Genomic DNA, 20,275 nt, shown 5'->3' on the forward strand with positions numbered 1-20,275 from the left:
CCGGCTTATACAGTCCCCTACCTTCCCTGAGCCAGTCTCCACATCTGTACGGTGGAAGCTGATGGGGAGATAGACCCGTGAAGGGCATGGCTCTACCTCCCTGGACAGGGGTTCCCAGGCTGCTTGGAGGGCAGGCTTAGGGCTGCATCCCAGCACATGCCCTTGGGTAGAGGAGGCAGGTGGCAGATGTCAGCAAAGGGTTTTGAATGAATGAATGAGAAGGAGGCTTCCTTGGCCAGTTCCAGGCGAGAGCTGAGTCAGCGAAGACAGAAGGCACAGGGAGAGGAGCGGGGAGAGCACCCACTCCTCATGTTCAATAATTAACCACAGAAAACCACATTCCCCAGGGAGGGGGGAAGGCCGCTGACCCAGGGCTCGGGGGCAGAGGGCCTGCCCCCGCAACGCCCTGCTGAGGTCATCTCATTCAACCCCCTCCCCTGGGAAGGGCTGCAGCCAAATCTTGATGGGCCTTCACCCCAGCCCTGGACAGAAATCCTTCCGTCCCTGTGCTCAGTTGATGTCAGATCCACGGGTGAGTGGACCGTGCTAGGGGCTTCCTGCTGAGGCTTTCAGGAATGTATTTTTCCCAACACTGTTCTTTCTATGTCTATAAAATGGACACATCACAATAAGCTAAATGAAAGAAGCAGATCATAAAACCTGATCCCAATTTTTACTTTTTTTTAATGTTTATTTATTTATGTTGAGAGAGAGAGTGTGAGCAGGGAAGGGGCAGAGAGAGAAGAAGAGAGAATCCCAAGCAGGCTCCATGCTGTCAGCACAGAGCTGGATGCAGGGCTTGAGCTCATGAACTGTGAGATCATGACCTGAGCCAAAATCAAGAGTCAGACGTCCAACTGACAGAGCCACCCAGGTGCCCCCCAAATACCTATATTTTGAAAATGGGGGGGGAGGGTAAAAAAAATTTTTTAAAGAGGGTGGCGCCTGGGTGGCTCAGTCGTTTAAGCTTCCGACTTCAGCTCAGGCCATCATCTCACGCTGCAGTTTGTGGGTTCGAGCCCTGCGTCTGGCTCTGTGCTGACAGTTCGGAGCCTGGAGCTGTTTCGGATTCTTTGTCTCCCTCTCTCTCTGCCCCTCCCCTGCTCACACTCTGTCTCTGTCTCTGTCTCTGTCTCTCTCTCTCTCTCAAAAATAAATAATAAACATTAAAAATATAGTTTTTAAATCGGGGGGGGGGAATCCCTGCTTGGGTTCTCTCTTTCTGCCCCTCCCCCATGCACACGCACTCTTTCTCTCTCAAAATAAATACATAAACATTAAAAAAATATAGATATTTTTAATATTCATACCAAGAGTCAGAAGGGCTTATCTCTGGATGGCAAGATTAAGAGCGATTTGGCTTTTGTTTTACATTTTTGCTCCTCTGCATTTCCTCATATTTTGTTAGAATAAACAGGGGTGATAACAAACTAATGGGAATTTTAAAATGCATTTCCTTAAAAGTACAGAGAAAGAGCCACCTTCAATCCTGCCCCCACCTCTTTACCATAATCGCTTCTGCCGTTTGGCAGGTGACAGGGCGTGGCAGCCTCTCCCCAGGAGTCCAGCTCACATGTCCAGCTGTCTACTCAGCATCTCTTCTCAGATGTCTGGTGGCCTCTCAAACCAAACATGTTCAAAACCAAACTCCATTTGCCCTCAAATCTTGTTTCCCCATCCCAGTAAATGGCACCACCTGCCGCCCAGGGGCTCGGGCCAAGTATCTAAGAGTTGCCTTTGATTTTCCCTTTCCCTCACCCTCCACATCCTGCCCTTCAGCAATTTCTATTGGCTCCACCTTCAGAATAAATCCCTGCACAGTCCACAGCTCACCATCCTGACCAAGCCGCCACCACCTCGTCTCTGATTGGCCTCCCTGCCTCCACTCTGGCCCAGCTGTGACCCACTCTCTCCAAAAAAGCTGGCGTGATCTTCCTACAATGCAAAGTTGGACGCCATCACTCTCCTCCAACTCTCCCCTGACTTCCAAATTCCCACCACATTTGAGAGCGAACGTTAAACTCCTCAGCATGTGCAGCAAGGCCCCGTGAGCTCTGGCCCCCACCCCACCTCTCAGACTTCATCTCCTCCCCTCCCCCGCCTCCATCACTTTGCTCCCATGACCCCGACCTCCATGCCATTCCTGGAACACCAAACCCATTGCCACCTCCAGGCTTTGCACTTCCTTTGTTGCTTCCTCTGCCTATTTATTGCTCCTTTACTCATCCAGGTCTCCGTTCAAACATCACTTCCTCCGAGAGGCCTTCCCTAACCGCCCCCTCTCCAGAATAATAGCCCCATCCCCACTCTCTCTCTCCTTGCTCTGCTTTATTTATTTTTCATAGACTGAGTAAATGAATAGCAGAAATTCACATGAAACAAACATTAGAGCACCATGTCACCAAAGCCCCCAATTTGTACCCACTGAGAAGGCTCCCAGAGCTCTAAGCACATCCATCCCTGACCTGTTGGACTCCCCCAGCGCCCTTCCTGAGAAGGGAAGAGAAGGCAGGTCTCTGACCTTGACCAGCTCCATGTGGTAAACTGTTTAAAAAGCCCCTGAACTTCACTTCCCCTGCCTTCATACACTGGTTGAGAGTTTCTCCACCCCAGATGCTCAATACAGTGGAACAGATACATTAAATCTGATAAAGAACATCTTGTGTCCCAGGCACCTGAATAATTATCCCCATCTTCCAGATGAAGAAATGGGGCTCAGGAAGGAGGGATAGACTTGTTCCAAATCAGTGAATCAGTGTGATCCCTCAGGCTACCTTGGCCCTCCTGAGGGGTCCTCACACAGACACCCACTCTTGGGACAGCAGAAGGGAGATCAGTGTCTGGAGCTTAGGCAGAGAGGAGACAGAGAGAAGGAGCTGTAAGCCAGGGTCTGGTTGTGAATGCCAGAACCACCATGTGGCTTCATTCATGCAACAAATAAGGACTAAGGATTGCCTCTGGCCCCCTGTGGGGCTCCAATTTCTCTCTCTCTAGAATTATAGGTAGTATGCAGGAGCTGGCTGGCTTGGGCCATCTACAATTGCCCCAACAGAGAGGTCAGACTGCCGCTTTCTGGAACATTTTTGCCCATCATGTCTGGCTGCAGTTTGGGGCCCGTGTCCTCCCTTGCCCGGCCCAGGAGGCAGTGCTGGGACAGGTGGGTGCTGCCTGGCTGATTCTCCCTGGCTGGGCTTATCCTGAGACTCATCACAACCCTTCCACACCTCCACCCCCATGCTGTGACTATCCCGCTCATTCAGGAAGGCAGTGAGGAGATTAGGGACTGAATAGGTAGCTGGTTTGCTTAGATCTGTGGTTCTCGAACTACAGCTGGTGTCAGAATCACCCAGAGGACTTGTTAAGGTACTAACTTCTGGGCTTCACTCCTAGAAGGTAAGTATGAGGCGGGACCGGAGAATTTGCGAGTCTACAAAGTTCCCTGGGGATGCTAATGCCGTTCCTCCGGGAACCATACTTTGAGAATCACTGGCTCAGCTGATAGGCCTGCCTGTGGCTGATTCAATTATTAGCCAACTCACGGCTTTTTAAACAACTGCCATTATTGCCTTCCCTGCCTCACTCTCCCCCCCCCCCCACCTTCTTGAAATCACTGCCCAGAAACAGCCACGGGGCAGAGGTAGCAAGGAAAGCCCTACTGGGGAGGTGGGTCTCATGCCAACATCAGCTTCGCCCCCAATTCACCGTGTGACCCCCAAACACTGGGCCAAGCCCCCTCCGTGCTTATTTTTAATTACTTCTCACAACAACCCTGTGAGAGCAACGTCAAAGTTACCCAAGGCTTATCGGTGAGAAAGCATAGGCTCGGAAGGATACTCTATGATGGCTGCCCAACTCTGAGTATACTAAAAAACACCGAATTATAAGGGGGGATTTTATGGTATGTGAATTATAGCTCAATAAAGCAGTTATTTAAAAGGAGAAAAAGAAAGGCATACTAGATTGTCCAAAAGTCATAAGGCCAGGACCTAAACCCAAGTCCACCTGGACCCACAAGCCATACTACCTCTCTGGGCCTCAGTTTCCCCATCTGTAACATGAAGTGGGGGGTGTCAGCCTTAAGACTCTCCAGCAGAGGGGTAGAAGGGAGAGGGTCAGCCATGAGCTCCGTTCCAGATTCTCTGGAGATGTCCCCGGAGAGACAGATGCTTGGAGGCTGAAGAGGTGGGGATAGGAGTTGGGGGTTTGGTTTCTAACCCACAGAGAAGGGGTTATCTCCTAACCTCTGAGCCGCGTTCACTTAAGAAATGTTCTTTGCCATCCATACTCAGCCAGGTTGATTGCAAAGCCAGAAATGAATAACCCAGACCTCCCCCCGCTCCAAGAAATTAACAACTATCACAAAGCAGTGATAGGATGGACAAGGGGATAACAGTTTGCCAAGGGGGTTGGGGGGGGGGAGCCCTAAGACAGCTTCCATAGAGCCAATGTGGAGGGATCAGTGAAGACACGGAGAGGGTGATGGCCAGTGCCTCCAGCAGGGCAAGCAGGATATGTGCAGGCACCCGAGACGTGGGGGCCTACAGACAGCCCCCGGTGGTCAGCAGTTCTGGATGACTCGGGGCTGAAGTGAAGGGGCAGTGGAGAAACCAGAGGGCCAGATCCAGTGGGTGCCGCGAGGGGCACCCTAAGGCATTACGAATGTTATCCTCAAGGCAAGGGGGAGCCATTGGAGAGTTTCGAGGGAGGAATGACGTGGTATGCTATGTGCTCCAGGACTACCACTCAGGGGTAGTGTGGAGCATGGACCGGAGGCAGGGAGACCGATGGGGAAAAGCAGGTAGAAAGTTCCACAATAATTCAGATGAGAGATGAAGGGGACAGCACCAAAGAGAAGGGGATGGATGGAGGTTTCAGGGAGGAGGATTTGGTGATTATTTGGAAATGGGGACAAAGGAGGGAGAATGACTCTCATACTTCTGGTGCGGGCACCTGGTGGGTGAAGGTGCCGTGAGTGAGCAGACACGAGAGACCCCGCTGGAGGGGCAGCTGGGGGCGATGAGCTCCATTTGGGACACGTGGAGACTGACAGGGCTGCGGCGCACCGGGCAAACGGTCACGGGCATGAAGAGAGACCGAAGCCGGAAGTGCCGACGCGGGGCACATCGGGGGAGAGGCCACGGGAGTGGCCGAGAGAGTTCGGAGAGCACGCGGCACATTTGGAGAACGACCCAATGGGACCCCAGAGGCGCAGAGGGAGGTGACACACTCCACCCAGACTCAGAAGGAGCTGCCGGGCGGCGAGATGGGAGGGAAACCAGAAGAAGCAGCAAGGATGCCGAGCAAGAGGGTTTCAAGGAGGGAGCGAAAGCCAGCGTCAAATGCTGTCAAGAGGTCAGGCAAGATAAGGCCTGAAAAAACGTCCACTGGATTTGGTGACAAGCCGGTCCCTGGGCACCTTGGCAAGGGCAGCGGAGACCAAGGGGAGGCCTGGCACAGGCCCAGGTGGGATGAGAAAGGGAGAGGGGCTGCGATAAAGAGGCAACAGAGGGCGTACGGATGGCTAAAGAAGCCTGACGGCACAGAGTAGAGGCAGACAGGAGCCGGAGAAGGACGCAGAGCACTGGGACTGGGCTTTGTTTTTTATTTTAAGATTCAAGAGCCAGAGTGGAAGGAGCCAAGAGAGAGGGAGAAGATGAAGATGGGGGAGAGAGAGGGAGTGATCGATGGAATGAAGTCCCCAGGACAGCGGGGAGGCCCGGATCCAGGCCAGGCAGGGCTGGTGCTGCGCAGAAGGGACCCTCCCACCCCCCGGCCCCGCCCCCAGCCAGCCTGGGACAGGCGGCAAGGAGGAGGGGCTAGGTGGAACCTGAGGTTGGGGGGCCAAGGAAGCCGGAGAGCTCCCTGGGGGCTTTGACTTCACTTCCTCTGTGACAGAGGAGTCAGGCCTCCTTCCTAGGGGAGGTGGGGAGCATTTGAACAGCTGGTGTGGAGGGAACTGACCAGGCCCCGGAGAGGGGTCCCCGTGGGAACATAGGACCATTATTCCCTGCTGTCAGCATGGGAGAAAAAAGCCAGAACATCACAGGTGCTCCACACGTGCATTTTGGGTTTGGTTTGTTTGGGGAGTTTTTGTTGTTGTTGTTGTTGTTGTTGTTGTTGTTGAATTTTTACCCCTTGAAGTAATCTCTGTGCCCAATGAGGGACTCAAACTCGTGTCCCCAAGATCACAAGTCACATGCCCAACGGTTGAGCCTGCCAGGTGCCCCCTCTGGTTTTGTTTTCAAGGCTTGGTGCTCCTGAGGGAGGAAGCAGCCAAGTGGGATGAGGGGATGCCCCAGCCTCCAATCAGGCTACAGTAAATGCAGAACCAGGCCGTGTCCCTTCCTTCCTCCTGGGCCTCCTTCCTTCTCTCCAGTGTCCCTCCTCCCAGACACCTCTACCAGGGTCTGTTGCCTGCTTGGCCACCAGCTGGCTCCCTCATTTCTACATCTGGCCTTGGGAGTATGTGACCCCTTCCTCACCTCCCAGACCAGGACCCCAAAGGCGAGCTTCTGTCTTCCCCCTGGGGACAGCTAGGGCCAGTCTGTCCCCATTCAGCCAAGGTTCCTGGAGGACAGAGGCCATAACCCCACCACCTTCCAGCCGGAAAGGGCTTCTTAAACCCCAAACCCGAGTTGATAGTGAAGGAGGGACCTCAGCCCGACCTGACAGGCTCCCCCTGACACGGGGGTGCAGTGTGGTCTGGAGGGCCCTGGGCTCCTCTGGGGAGAGCAGGCTCTTACTCTCTCTTGCAGGGGGATAGAGGGGAGGGGCAGTCAGCCAGGCCTCAGAGCGAGGCTCTTTCCAAGAATCCTCAGGGGCTGGGACGAGAAGTTTCCCCTGATCCAGCGATTCTAAATATGGCAAAGGGAGCAAAAGCACGTGACCCAGGGCCCCACACCAGGGCTGCGGCTGCGGCTGCTGCTTCTCTGGGCCGGAGGCCTATGCTGGGGGCTCAGGCTTAGGGATGAGGTCTCAGTGGAGCCTCAGTTTCCCTGTCCATAACATGAAGTTGGGGGACACTCAGCGAAGGGGGCCGCCCCCTCCAGCCTTAGCATTTTCCAGAGTGGGGTGGAGGGGAGAGGGCTGAGCCCTCAGCTCAGTTCCAGATTCTTTGAGGGTGTCCCTGGAGGGACGGCGGCCGCCAGCACATAGTACAAAATATGAAAAAAATGCCCCTCTTGGAGAAGCAATTAGAAAAAGGCGTTCCCCTTTAGCCTGAAAAATTGTAAAAAGTTGACCCCTCCGGATGGACCCACCAGAAACAGGCATCCCCTGCTTCGGGCTGACCCAGCCCTAAGCAGAGCCTGGACTTCAGTGCCACTGATGTCTTCTCGGCCAGGCCCCTTGGCAATGCACAGGATGTACAAGGACATGGGCAGCCCCAGGGGCGGCTCTGACAGCCACCACAGGCCTGGAGGGGCCACATGGCTCCGTGCCGCTCTCCTCGCCACCACGGATTCGTCTAGAGCTGGAGACGGACCCAAGAAAGGTCCCCCTGTAGGCGGGGCCCAGCCAGTCAGGTTATCTTTCTCGGGAATGGAACTAAGAACCACAGAGCAAAGTTGGCAGGGATGCAGAGAAAGAAATGGACGTGAGGCCGCTGTTCCCGAACCTCATCTCCCCTTCTCTATTTGGTGAAGCCCAGGAGTGCGCCTCCCTCCGTGATGCCACGAAATTCTTCCCGAGCCTGGCAGGAGTGTCCTCCGCCTTCACATGCCAGGTTTTCCTGAGCTAGTGTGAATGGTCTCAGTCCCAGTAGGATGTGGAAGGCGGTGTCTTCTGGACAAGGTGTTTCATGAGTCATAGCCTCGTCCTCTCCTACCTGGTCTGGCTCCAAACCCTCCCACTCGCTCTGGCTGCTTCCCTCTGCCCATGCCAGCCAGACAACCTGGTGCACCAGGTAAGTAGGCTGAGCAACGTGTCAAGGGTGGGAACAAGGAGGGAGCAGGGGCCATCCATCTGTTTAGGGCTGGCCAGGCAGCATGGACTCCTCAAATAAACAGGGAGCGTGGGCTCCCCGGCAGGAGGCCAGCAAAAAAAAAAAAAAAAACGAAAGCGAAGTAAGGGGTGGAGCACAGGCAGCCTGGATTCTGAACACTTAAACAAGATAGCCAATGGAAGGCTTCCCCAGTTCCACCTGAGAAAGCTCCATGTGGATTCGGGTGACTCAGTTTTACATTCTGGGCTTGGCATAAGATTCCACTTGAACGAAGAGCTTTGCTGCTTTTTTAAAAAGTGTGAAATCCACCAACTTACAGGCTCAGGCCCAAGCTCCTAAGCAAGGAAGGCCCTCACCACCCCCCACCGCCCCCCCCACTCTCCACCACGCAGAGCCCAAGCTGGCACTTGACGCTCCATTGTCAGAGCTCTACCCTGCAAAAGCAAGCAACTTTTCCCCTCCCGATCTTCCTTCCCTCACGTCTGCCCCTCCTCCAGCCCGGCTGGGTCCGGTGGGAGCCCACCTCAGACTCCCTTAATCCCCCACCCCCATCTCTATGCCCATCTCGGTCGTGGCAATGACTTCGACTCGAGAAAGGCTGTTTGAGGCACTGCCTCCTCTCACAGACCGGGAGCTAGTTGAGGTCTTGTCCTTTTCCCTTTGAATGCCCCAGGCCCAACTCAGAACGGGGCTCCCTGAGAGAGAGCACAACCTAGGCGCTGGACCCCAGGCACCACCCACCCTCCAGGGTGCCCGCGCCACCCTGCTGGCCACTCCTGGCTGCACATCTTGACCCTTCCTGCAGCAGGTGGGGTGAGTGGCCCTGGGCACGCAGGCCAGGGCCCCGGAACACTCACTCACTGCCTGATTCGCTGCTGATTTGGTATTTACTGAGGGCTCCCCATGAGCCGGACGACAAAGACAGGCACCGTCCCTGCCTTCATGGGGCGTGCAGTCTCCTGGGGGAGACGGATAATAAGCAAGTAAAGGTTGAAAATGTGAGATGATGATGGAGAGAAATCAGGTGGGGAAAGGGGAGAAGGAGCAAGGGTATGGGAGTTGGGGACTGTTTTATAGAGGCTGGTTGGGGAAATAGCATTGAGAAGGTGACTTTTCAGCAGAGAGCTCAAGGAAATGAGGGAGGGAGCCACGCAGGTATCTGGGCAAAGCCAGAGGTTGCCTGGTATATTCCAGAACATCACGAAAGGAGTGCCCCCAGAGCGGAGTGAGGAAGGGGGAGAGTGGTGGGCAGAGGAGGTGGGATGCAGATCATCTACCGGCTCCTGTGAGGATTTTGGCTTTTACTCCAAGTGGGATGGGGAGTTCTGAGCAGGGAGTAACACGATCCGACTGGCTGGCGTTTGCAACAGCACAGGCTGTTGAGTAGAGAACAGACATTGGTGCAGAGAGGGGATGGGGTGGGGGACGGTTGTGTGATTCAAGCAAAAGATGACGGTGACTTGTGCTAGGGGAATGGAGGTGGCAGGAGGTGAGCAGATGCTGACTCTTTTAGCGCTGAAAGATCCCCTAGAGTGAATCAATCCTCTCATTTAAACAGGGGAAACTGAGTCCCAGAGAGGGGCCTGATCTACCTGGGATCATACAGTAGATCGGCGGCATGGCTGGGTCTGGCACCCAGATTTCTCGATTCCTAAGGTAATGTCCTTCTGAGTTCTCCTCTTCCTGTAGCAGGACCCAGGCACCTGCCCCTCCCCCACCCCCATCTCAAAAATTCCCTCATCCAGGCATCAGGCTCAGGCCTTGCCCCTGCCCTTCCTGCTGTATGTGACAGGGTGGCACTGGGTTCAAGGATTGCCCTGGCCTCCAGCTACTTGAGCCCAGTAGGGGTAAGGGTCACCTCTAAGAAGCCTTCTGTCCTCTGAATCAGCAGAACTTTCGCAAAGGGGGGAGGAGAGAGGAAGAGAAGAATCCAAACCAGGGGAAAGAGCTTAGTCCCCAACACTTGGTTGTCAGCACTCCTGGAGAAGAGAGGGCACCAAGAGCTGACAGCGTGGAACAGGAGATTCAGGGAGGGCCGGGCCCCCTGGGGAGTACAGGCCCCAAGGCTGAGCCCAGCCTGGGAGTGCTATAGGCCCAAGCCAGTGAGCATCCCACCCAGTGGGAGGTTTAGGGGGCGTGATGGGGAGGGGTGTTTCAATGCCTTTGCTATCAGCAAGCAAAGCAGTATGCAAACTCATGGGCCACACCTGGGGCAGTTGGTTACAGCTGCCCTGAAAGCCTTGCTCCCCATAGGAACCCCAAATCCAGGCCCAGCTGGACTGAATCCAGCAAGACTGACTCCAGTGGGCCCTGACAGCTGGGAAAGGCTTCCTGTATGACCTTGGGCCAGGAGCACAACTTCTCTGGGCCTGTTCCGCAGCCAAGGTGGAAGGATGGTTCAGGAGGGTCTTAGGCTGGAAACCAGAAGCACATCTGCAGACGTCCTTTCAGTTTCCTCTGCTTTTAACAGGAAAGGCTGCCCAGCCGCTAGTTCCGGCTGATTCAGAGTCCTCTAAAAGGCAGGAGCCTGCTTGATGGCTCTGAGCTATTTGTCAGGGTTGGGGCTGCAGAAAGGAAGGCACAAGGGCATGGACAGAGCTAGGAACCTGGGTCAGTGTGCTCTCTATCCTGATTCTGCCACCACTTAGCTAAGGAGTTGGGGAAGCTGTCTCTGAGTCTGGCTTTACTCCTGAGGAAGGGTCTCTGAGAGCCCTATTTTTCGCTGATCCATCTGGGACTGGTGATTTCAGCTTCTCAGTTGGGAAGTGAGGCCCTAGCAGCTCCAGAAAGAAGCTGCCTGTCCTGAGCAACTTCTGGAGTCTGAGGAGAGGATCTTTTACATTTCATTTGCATGGTGCTCATTTGCATAGAAAGGCTACCTCCAAAACTCCCCCTATAATTGAATAATAATAGCAAGGAGGAGTCAGGGTAGACCAAAGCAAAACTTTCAATGGCTCATTAACCACAGAAAGGGTGTTGGAGGTCAGGGAAGGGACTTATTGCATCTCTGGTCCTGATTCACCCTCTTCTAGCGGAGGAAGACAGAACCCTACAAGCATCAGAGCCAGAGGAACAGGGCCTGAATTCCGCTCAGATCCTGACCTCTGCCAGGCTCAAGAATTCAGCCTTGTGTGTGTGACCTTGAGCAAGTGAGCCGTCCCTCTCTGGGACTCAGTTTCTTCGTCTATCGAATGGGGCCAGGGACGCCCGATCTGAGTCTGGAGTCGGGGGATGGAACCAGCGCTGAGGGGTTGCGGAAAGGCTTGGGTTCACTTAGGGACACAGAAGTGGCTGACTCCGGGCGGGACTCCTCGGGAGAGGGTGGGGCTCCTGGGAGGAGAGCTCCTGGGGGACTCCTCCCCCACGACGGTGCTCTACCCCCTTCCGCTGCGGGGGCCCCTTCCTCTGCTGCCGACGCGCAGCAGTTCCGTGCTCCGGGGTCCGCAGAGCCCGCCCCGCCTCTTCGGCACGGGGAGGGCTTATTACAAGGGGAGGGGCAAAAGGTGGGGGCGGGACACTGGTGGGCGGGGCTCCGAGTCGTCCCCGGGAGGGGCGGAGCTTCGCCGACACCCGGCACCACGCGCAGGAGGGGCGGGGGCGGGGGCGGGGGCGGGGGCGGCGCTGCGGCTCCAGTTACCTCCCTGCGGCCTCCCCCGCCCCGCCGGCTTCTTTTTCCGTTTCCAAATTAACAATTGAAAACGCGGCGGCCTGAAAGGCGAGCAGCGGGCCAAGCGGAAAGTGTGAAGGTGCCGCCGCGTCCCGAGGACAGGGGCGGAGAGGGGGGCGCGACACCCTTACTGCCCGGGGCTTGCCCACCTAGTACCGGGTGAGGGCACTGAGCGCCCCAGGGCACAGAGGTGCCAAGGCCCCTAAGTCGGGTCCTGGCCTGATCCAGTCCCTCGTACTGTCCTGGCCTAGCGTCGCGGGACCCAGCGCCCAGGCTCCGGGTGGTGCCAGCCTTCGAGGGCGCTGGCGGAGGTGGGGGGGAGGCACTAGGGCTGGGTTACTACTTTCAAGGCTGAGTGCCCAGGAGGGCAGGTGCCAGGCAGCACCCTCACAGCACCGTCCTTAAGGGCTCCAGGAGTCAGCTAGGTTTGCATGTGACCTCAAGCAAGTCATTTCACCTTGCTGAGACTCAGTTTCCTCATCTGAAAAATGGGGAGGGAAGATTCAGAGCTGGTGGTGAAGAACAAGTGAAATGAGAAGATGCCTGAGGCTGGTCCACAGTGAAAACAACAGAGGGCAGCCATTATTATCTTGTGTGTTGATAATGATAATGATATTGAGTCCTTGGCATCCTTTCACCTCTGCTGTCCACCAGTGGGGAATACTGGAATTGACTGGTCTTTTCCTCCCCTCATTTCCTCGGGGCTTCCCCAAAGCCACACTTAACAGATAAAGAAACTGAGGCCAGGAAGGTCCTTGTAAGGGGCTCCAAGTCATTTGTGAGTGAAAAGAACTAGGGCCTGAGCCCAGAACCTGACCTCCAGGCCTGGACTCATCTTATGGAGATGAACAGTCCCTGTGGCCAGGGCCCTGGGCATTAGACCTCCCTCGCCAGTGTCCTGAGACACGGATGCTGATCTAAGGGCAGCTGGAACAAATGAGGGGGTAACGGAGACAGTCCCCTCTCCCAGGCATGCAGGGGCATGGACCAAGCGAGCCAGAGGGTGGACACCCAGGAAAGCTACAGTTTCTGGCCCCCAAGTCCCCCATAATGTAAGCTCCGTGAACACAGCGACTTTATCCTGTTCACTACTATCTCTCCCACACCTAGCACAGGGTCTGGTGCATTGTGGGTCATCAATAAATATCTGTTGAGTGAATAAGCGAAGGAATGATGAGCAGGTGCCTTCTTATACAGCTGTGGCCTCCCACTCACCACTGGTGTGAACTGGTCTTCCTTAGGGAGGTGGGTCTGGGGTTAGGTGCCTCTCTCCCCAGCGTGGAGACACAGGGCCATAGAACGGGAGAGAAGGAGACAGAAGGAAGAGGGGACAGAAGAAGAGATTCCAGAAGGCAGAATGGAGGTCAACTCTTTCTGCACAGCCTCCCGCTTCCTACTCCTGTCCATGGAGGGATGAGCCCCATTCCTCCTCCCTCCAGCCACCTCTTCACTGACTACCATGATTCATCCCCACCCCCACTAGTCCATTACCTCTGTCAGTCTGAGTGCTCCTCCCCCATTTACAATCCTACAATGGCTCCTTACTATTTACCACCTAAAATCCAAGCTCCTCAGCCCAGAGCTTGAGGCTGGAAACACACAAGTGTCAGACACACTCCACCCCTGTACATTTCTGCCTTGGTGACTTTTGCGTTCTCTCCTCTCCTGGGGATGTTCCCCCTTCCTCCCCAAGAATCCCTGATCTGCTTCAGGGAGAAGTGCTTCCCCCAGCCCCTTTGGATTCCTGGCCCTCTCTAGGTACCCTAGGATTCCCTCCTGCTGAGGCTGTTCTTGCCTCTGTCCAGCCCCCACCTCCCCAACCACCGCCTGATTAGAATCCAGCCACCAAGGGCAAGGCCCTTGCTGGCTGAGTAGATGCTCAGACAGTATCTGGCAGGAATCAGGAAGACCACCAGGTCACCAGGACCTTGAACATCAGTGAGTCAGGGCTTTCCACTGTCCTGGGAAGCCTGAGAACTCTGGGTACAGGCATTTGGGGATGGCTGCAGATGTGGGTGGGTGGAGTGAGGGCAAATACAAGCCCATCCTGAACACTGGCAGGGTTGGAGAAGAAGTACAAATGGGACACACAGACTATTAGTCTAAATATTTAAAAGTTTAAATCAAGCTAGCCAGCTGTTAGATAAACTATGTTTTACCCTTCCTGACGCATATACCTTCATAACGATCTGGAAGGCCAGGTTTGAATTTAAAATCTTGGACTCTTTATAGTTCCATGCTGGAATCTGGCAGGGAGGGGCTGCTACCCCATAGTGTGCCCTCTTCTCTTCCCACACTGGGCTCATCCCTCAACAGGGGGGCCTGGGGTCCACTCCTGCGGGCGCCCCAGCCCACTCTTCCAGGCTCCATCTACACTGGCTGCAAACAGCTGCTGTTGGTCCTAGGAGAGCTCACACCACTCCGGCCCTTGGGATGATGAACCAGGAAAGAGGCCTGTACATGCCCTGGCACAGACACAGGGATTTAGGGGTCGGGGGACTTCAGGGTTACCTGGAATGTGTTCTAGAATAAGCATGGCTGTGTATAGGCACTGGGTTGCTGGTATGCAGAGCCAGACAGGCTGAGTGGGTAGGATTCTGAGCCCCTACCTTTGAATCCACCCAGGGTGGCAATGCTTTGATATGTTTTTTTTTTTTTCTTTTAATGTTTTTTTCTTATTTTTGAAGGAGAGAGAGAGCATGAGCAAGGGAAGGGCAGAGAGGGAGATGCAGAATTCGAAGCAGGCTCCAGGCTCTGAGCTGTCAGCACAGAGCCCGATGCAGGGCTTGAACTCATGAACTGGGAGATCATGACCTGAGCCAAAGTCAGACCCTTAACCACTGAGCCACCCAGGTGCCCACTTTGATATGTTTTATCTATTGCCCTCCTGTGTCACATTTCATCTAAGGAACCAGATCTGCTTAAAACAGTCTGCAAAGCACTAATCTAGCCCCTTCCCTCTTACTGAGCATAGATGCTGAGGCTATGGGGTGTCAGTGACCATACTCATACAGCACTTTAGAGTAAATCCAGGGTTCCTGCCTCCTGCCCAGACCTTGACTTCCTTGAGCACATTTATGATCTGTAAGACCCAGTGCCTTCAATACAAGCTGTTGGGAGGTGATGAGTGCCCAGCCCCTGGTGGGGTTCAAGCAGCCTGCAGCTGTAGCCTCCTGCCTTGGTAGGGGTCTGGCTCCTCAACTCATGTTGCTTAGCTCAGGAGTAGATTGAGAGGCCGGACCAGGCCTGAGAAGGAGAGGGAGTCCTGGTATAAATAACCGTAGGGGGGGCCGGGATGTTTGGGCCAGTCTCCTGGGCTACGGCTATGTTTACTGCCCGGGGGTGGGGGGGGGGGTGGTGGTGTGCATAGCCCATACATTTGCCTCCCTGACTTATAGCCAAATTTCTCCAGGAAGGGGTGGCCCAGGATTAGCCCCAAACACTCCAGCTCTGCACCCCATCAGGTCCTGCCCGTAACTCTGCCCAATGTGAGCCCTAACCCCCTCAATATCGCCCCACTGTTCAGCCCCAAGTGCTACACAACACGGCATCTCCGTGAGCCCCAAATGCCCCCAGCATTTGCCCCCAGAAGTCTCAACTCTGCTCAAATCGTGGGAGGGTGAAGAGCATGAGTACGGCAAAGGAAGGCCCCAAGCAGAGGAGCTGGGTATGTGCCAGGGATCTGAGCTGGGGCCACTGGGCAGGGGGGCAGAGACAAACCTCTCCCACGGCCCTGGCCAAGACAGAGGAGGGCTGCAGCCCCCGGATTAGGAGAGTGCAAATCCCTCTCCCCAGCCCAGTGCCCATCCCATGCCTGTCATGTGCAGAGCATTAGATGGCCAGACCCCAGTGTGAGAGGGGCGGGCAGGCGCCCTGTTGGTCACGCCACAGCCAGCTCCTCTCCCTAACCAGCCAAGAGAAAAAACCCTCAGTGCAGAAGGGCAAGTGGGTCCCCTTCCCCATGGGACAGCAGCTGCAGTCTGCCCAAGCATGGAGGCCCAGGGGTTGATGTGAGCTGAGTTCCAGCCTTCAGGCCAGTCCAGCTTACCATACACACACACACACACACATACACACACTCTGCCCAACTGACTGTTGGGTCTTGCTTGGGACACTAAACTGAAAAGCACTGAGAGCAGAGGCTCCAAACTGGGGCCGTGTCCATCAGGGGTCTTAGGTGCCTGGACACCTGGGCTCCAGCCCCATATCAGCTACTTCCAGCTGAATAACCTTGGGCAAGTCACTTCTCCTTTCTGAGCCTCAGTGTAAAATAGTGTAACAATATCTCCTCCAGGGTTGTTGGGAGAACTCAGTGGGATTCCACTGAGCAAACATTAATGAAGCCCCACAATGGGCCAGGCATGGCTTTAAGTGCTTTGTGGACCATCCAGTGGAGAGGGGGTGTAGCCTTTTTGTTTTTGTAGCATTTTTGTTTTTGTTTTGTTTTAAAGTTCATTTATTTATTTTGAGAGAGAAAGACAGCGTGCATGAGCAGGGAAATGGCAGAGAGAGAAGGAGAGAGAGAATCCCAAGCAGGCTCCTCGCTGACAGTGTGGAACCCAACTTGGGGCTCGATCCCACAAACCGTGAGATCATGACCTGAGCTGACACCAAGAGTCAGATGCTTAACTGACTGAGCCGCCCAGGCGCCCCAAGGTAGCATTTTGGACCCAGAGGCCGAGGCTCAGGGATGTGAAGAGGCCTGCCAAAGACCACCCAGAAGGCACCGGGTCCCCGGTCAGCTCTGCAGAAAAGTTTTCACTGCAGAAAGTTTTTCACTGTTATTTATAGGTGTTGGGGACAACTGAGACTTTTGAGCTAGGCTGGGCTGCAATCTGAGCTCTGCCACTGACCTAAGTTCTGCCCATGCCCTGTTCTGGGCCTCAGTTTCCCCATCAGTAGAATGAGGGGATGGGGTGAGACCGGTGATTTCCACACTCTATTGAGCTGCAAGAAAGGGAGGGGACAAAGAGGTGGGGCAGGCTGGGCCACCCGAGCTCTGTCCTCCAGGACACCGCACCACTAGCTGGGCCAAACCCCTGGGTGTTCTCGCGATCCTGTTCTAAGGCCACTGTTCTAGGGACCCGCATAGATCCTAAGCCCTATCCCCAGACATCCTTGCAGACAGCCTCCGGGCCTGCACCCATCCCCTCTGCTTCCAAAGGCTCCCTGAGCTCAGCCACACACACCTTCCCCCAGGCCAGGCTTTGCATAAGCAGCTGAACTTTCCCTACAGGCAAAGTCCTAGGGCTTCAGGCCAGGTCTGGTCAGGCCTCGGCAAAGTTCGTGGGCAGCTCCAGAGGAGCCACTCAGGGGGCTGGGCCAAGGGGAGGGGAGGGCAGAGGGAAAAAGAGGCCAAGTGGATGGCATCCCCATGGCTCCCTGCCAGAATTTCCCCCCTTACCATCCTCCTTGGAGATCCACAAAGGTGTTCCTAAAATACCAATCTGCCCAGGGTACTCCTGTCTTCACTTCCTTCCTTCTCCTCCAGGAAGTCACTGCTCCTCAGCCTGACACCCTCAGCTCATGTCCCAGCCTCTTCTCTGCATACCTCCTGCTCCCTCCAGGCTCCCACTCTCCTGACCTCTTGGAGGTCTTTGCAAATGCCATGGTCAGCCTCACCTCTGGGCTTTGCCCATGCTAGTCCCTCTGCCCAGAATGCTGTTCCATGCTCCTTTTGGCTTGGTTAACTACTACTCCTACTCATGTTGTAGGGCTCGACTTAAACCTCTTCCTCCGGGAGGCCTTCCTAACCATGCCCAATTTAGGGCTGGGTTTGGCCCCTTTGTGCTGGGCTCCTACAGGACTCTGCACTCCCCGGACAACCATCAGCTTCTGGCACATCTCCCCGGGGACCAAGGGAGGGTCTGATTCACTACTCTGTGAATAATAGCCTTTGCTATTATTATCTCTTTTATTATTGACAGACATAGTAGGAGAGGGAGGTTGAGGCTCAGAGAGGAAGGTGACCGCTGGAGGCCACCCAGCAAGAAGGTGGCCTTCCCATCCCAACCCACATCCCCATGTACACTGTGAGCGCCACCGCGTCCCCCCCCCCCCACCCCACCCCCTCACACACACTGACTGCGGCCCTGAAGACCTGCTCACCCCAGAGTCCTTGCACGCTCAGGCTTAAACTCCCGCCCTCCCGGGTGTGCAGCATTTACTGGCTGTGTGACAAAGGCACATGCTTAACCTTTACGCTTCAGTGTCCTCTTCTGTGTAGTGGGGTAATGATAGTACCTACCCCCAGGGCTCTTGGAAGGATTAAATGAAGTGATATTTGGAAAACATTTGGCACAATACCTGAGATATCTTTTTTTTTCTTTCTTTTCTTTTTTAAAGTTTGTTTGTATTTATTTTGAGAGAGACGGACATCGCTTCTCAGCCTTTTGGCTAAGATCAAGTGAGAGAGAGAGAGAGAGAGAGAGAACACTTGCGCCCGAGCTAGCAGGGGAGGGGCAGAGAGAGAGAGAGACAGAATCCCAAGCAGGCTCCACACTATCAGCACCGAGGCTGACGCGGGGCTCGAACTCACGGACCGCGAGATCGTGACCTGAGCCAAAGTCGGAAGCTCAACCGACTGAGCCACCCAGGCGCCCCTTATTTATTTATTTTGAGAGAGAGAGTGAGCACGAGCAGGGGGAGAGGCAGAGAGAGGGGGAGAGAGAGAATTCCAAGCAGGCTCTGTGCTGTCAGCTCAGAGTCTGAGTCGCGGCTCGATCTCACAACTGTGAGATCACGACCTGAGCTGAAATCAAGAGTCGGAAGCTTAACCGACTGAGCCACTCAGGCGCCCCTCCCCAGTGCTCCCTTAACTGACAGGTGAACCCTGACTGTGGTTGACCCTGTCCCCACCCACCCCCAGCCCAATCTTGGCTAGAGCCCGAGCTGGTCCTCACTGCACTCTGGGTGCACAGGCCCAGAAGGAATGGGTAGTGGAGACTGACCATCCCCCTAATCCCTCCATCCCACCCAGACTCTTCCGGCCTTCGAGCTCAGGAGGGAGGAGGCTGGGTGTCGCCCAGACTCAAGGATTTCACGCACGGGTAAAATTTCCCAAAACCACTTGGGGACTGGTTGTCAACTTTTTATTTTGCCAAGTAAGGACATTTGAAAAAAATTCCCAGCCCCATCATTTCATAAAAGAAAGGACATAATCTCAGACTAAAACTCCTTTAAGTGGAATAAATTTAGCTTTATGAAAAAGTCATCACATTGTCCTTATTTCCTTCAATTTTGCCTTAGGCCACTGAGAACCGCATGGGTCTGCTGACGTATCTGAGCGACATCCGGAGCTTGGGCCGGGGGGCCACACAGACGTGGGTTCGAATCCTGGCTCCCCCGTGGACAAGCTGTGTGATCTGGGGCAAGTTATTTCTCCTCTCTGAGCCTTAGTTTCCTATCTGCAAAATGGGAACAATAGTGTTTGCAAAGCACTACCTCCTGGGAAGAAATCAGGCTTCCAGCCAGTGGCACCTCCCTGTCCTGCCACTGCCTATGGCTGTCCCCCACTGCCCACAGGGCAAAGTCTACCTCCATAGCCTGATGATCCAGGCTCCACCCTCAGGGCCGCGGACACAACAACAGACTCTGCAGATCCTGGGGCAGAAAGGGTAGAGGAAGAGCATTCCACCCCAGAGCCTTTGCTCTCGCTGTTGCCTCCACGTGGAATGCACTCAGGATAAAAATCGCTAAAGCTTCCAGTTCAGTGCCTGCGCACAGAGGACCTGGGGTCCTTATTCCAACCTCTCTCTAGTTGGCAAAACCGTCCTCATCCTTACAACCGCCTCAATGCCACCTTTATTCCCTTGGCTCAGCAAACATTTACAAATTACCAACCACACGCCGAGGCCCGTGCTCAACCCCCACCGGCCAGACCTCACAATCCTGGTGCAGAAGCGTCCAGAAGAACACACAGGGCTGGTTGAGCGAAGCCAGCGGAGCTCTGGGGAAGGGCCCCCTGTTGAGCCTGGGGTGGGGGTGTGCGGGGAGTGACTCCAAGAAGAGGTGGTCCTCAAGCTGAGAGGCGAACAGGAGTTCTTGAGATGACGGATGGGCGAGGGGAGGGAGTTTCAGGGCAAGGGGAAAGCAGAGAGAGCATTAAACAGCACGTGCTGGAGACACAAGTTGCTTCTTACGTGGGTCACTAAGGATGCTTGAGGAAGGGGTTCCTGCCTTGGGCAGTGAGGGTACGAGCGTCACCGTCAGGGGAGACTGGGGAAGGGTAGGCTGGAGGGAGAGGCTGAGTTTGAGGTGCCCACCAGAAGAGAAGGCAAGGCGTCCACAGGAAGCTCAGGGCTGGAACTGCGGAGGGGCAGGCTGTCATCACAGAGATGACTCCCAGTGACACAGGAGGGCATGAGCCCGCCCCCTCCCCCCAAAAACTCTGTACAGGGAGGAGGACACAGGGCAGAGCCCCGAGGAACCCCAACATTCTACAGGCAGAAGGAGAAGAGCCCGAGAGTCAAGGGAAGGGCGGCCTCCGCAAGGGAAGGCCCAACAGGCTTCGACCCTCAGGGGCGACGTGGCAGCGTCCCAGGGAACCAGGTTGTGGGTGTGAATCCTCCCTCCACTACTTAGCAGCTATGTTGCCTTTAGGCCTTCATTCCCCCGTCTGTAAAATAGGGCTAATTTATTTTTTACAGAAAGAGGAATGAAGGGCA

At 55.0% G+C, this 20,275-nt stretch overlaps 1 protein-coding gene across 5 annotated transcripts in view; it reads right to left on the reverse strand.

Annotated features, from left to right (window-relative positions):
* The window catches only part of KCNQ4 (potassium voltage-gated channel subfamily Q member 4), a 53,818-nt gene that overhangs the window by 24,994 nt on the left and 8,549 nt on the right, over positions 1-20,275 (reverse strand). The window lies entirely within an intron of this gene.

This window comes from Neofelis nebulosa, chromosome 2 (genome assembly GCF_028018385.1).
Source record: "Neofelis nebulosa isolate mNeoNeb1 chromosome 2, mNeoNeb1.pri, whole genome shotgun sequence".
NCBI lineage: Eukaryota > Metazoa > Chordata > Mammalia > Carnivora > Felidae > Neofelis > Neofelis nebulosa.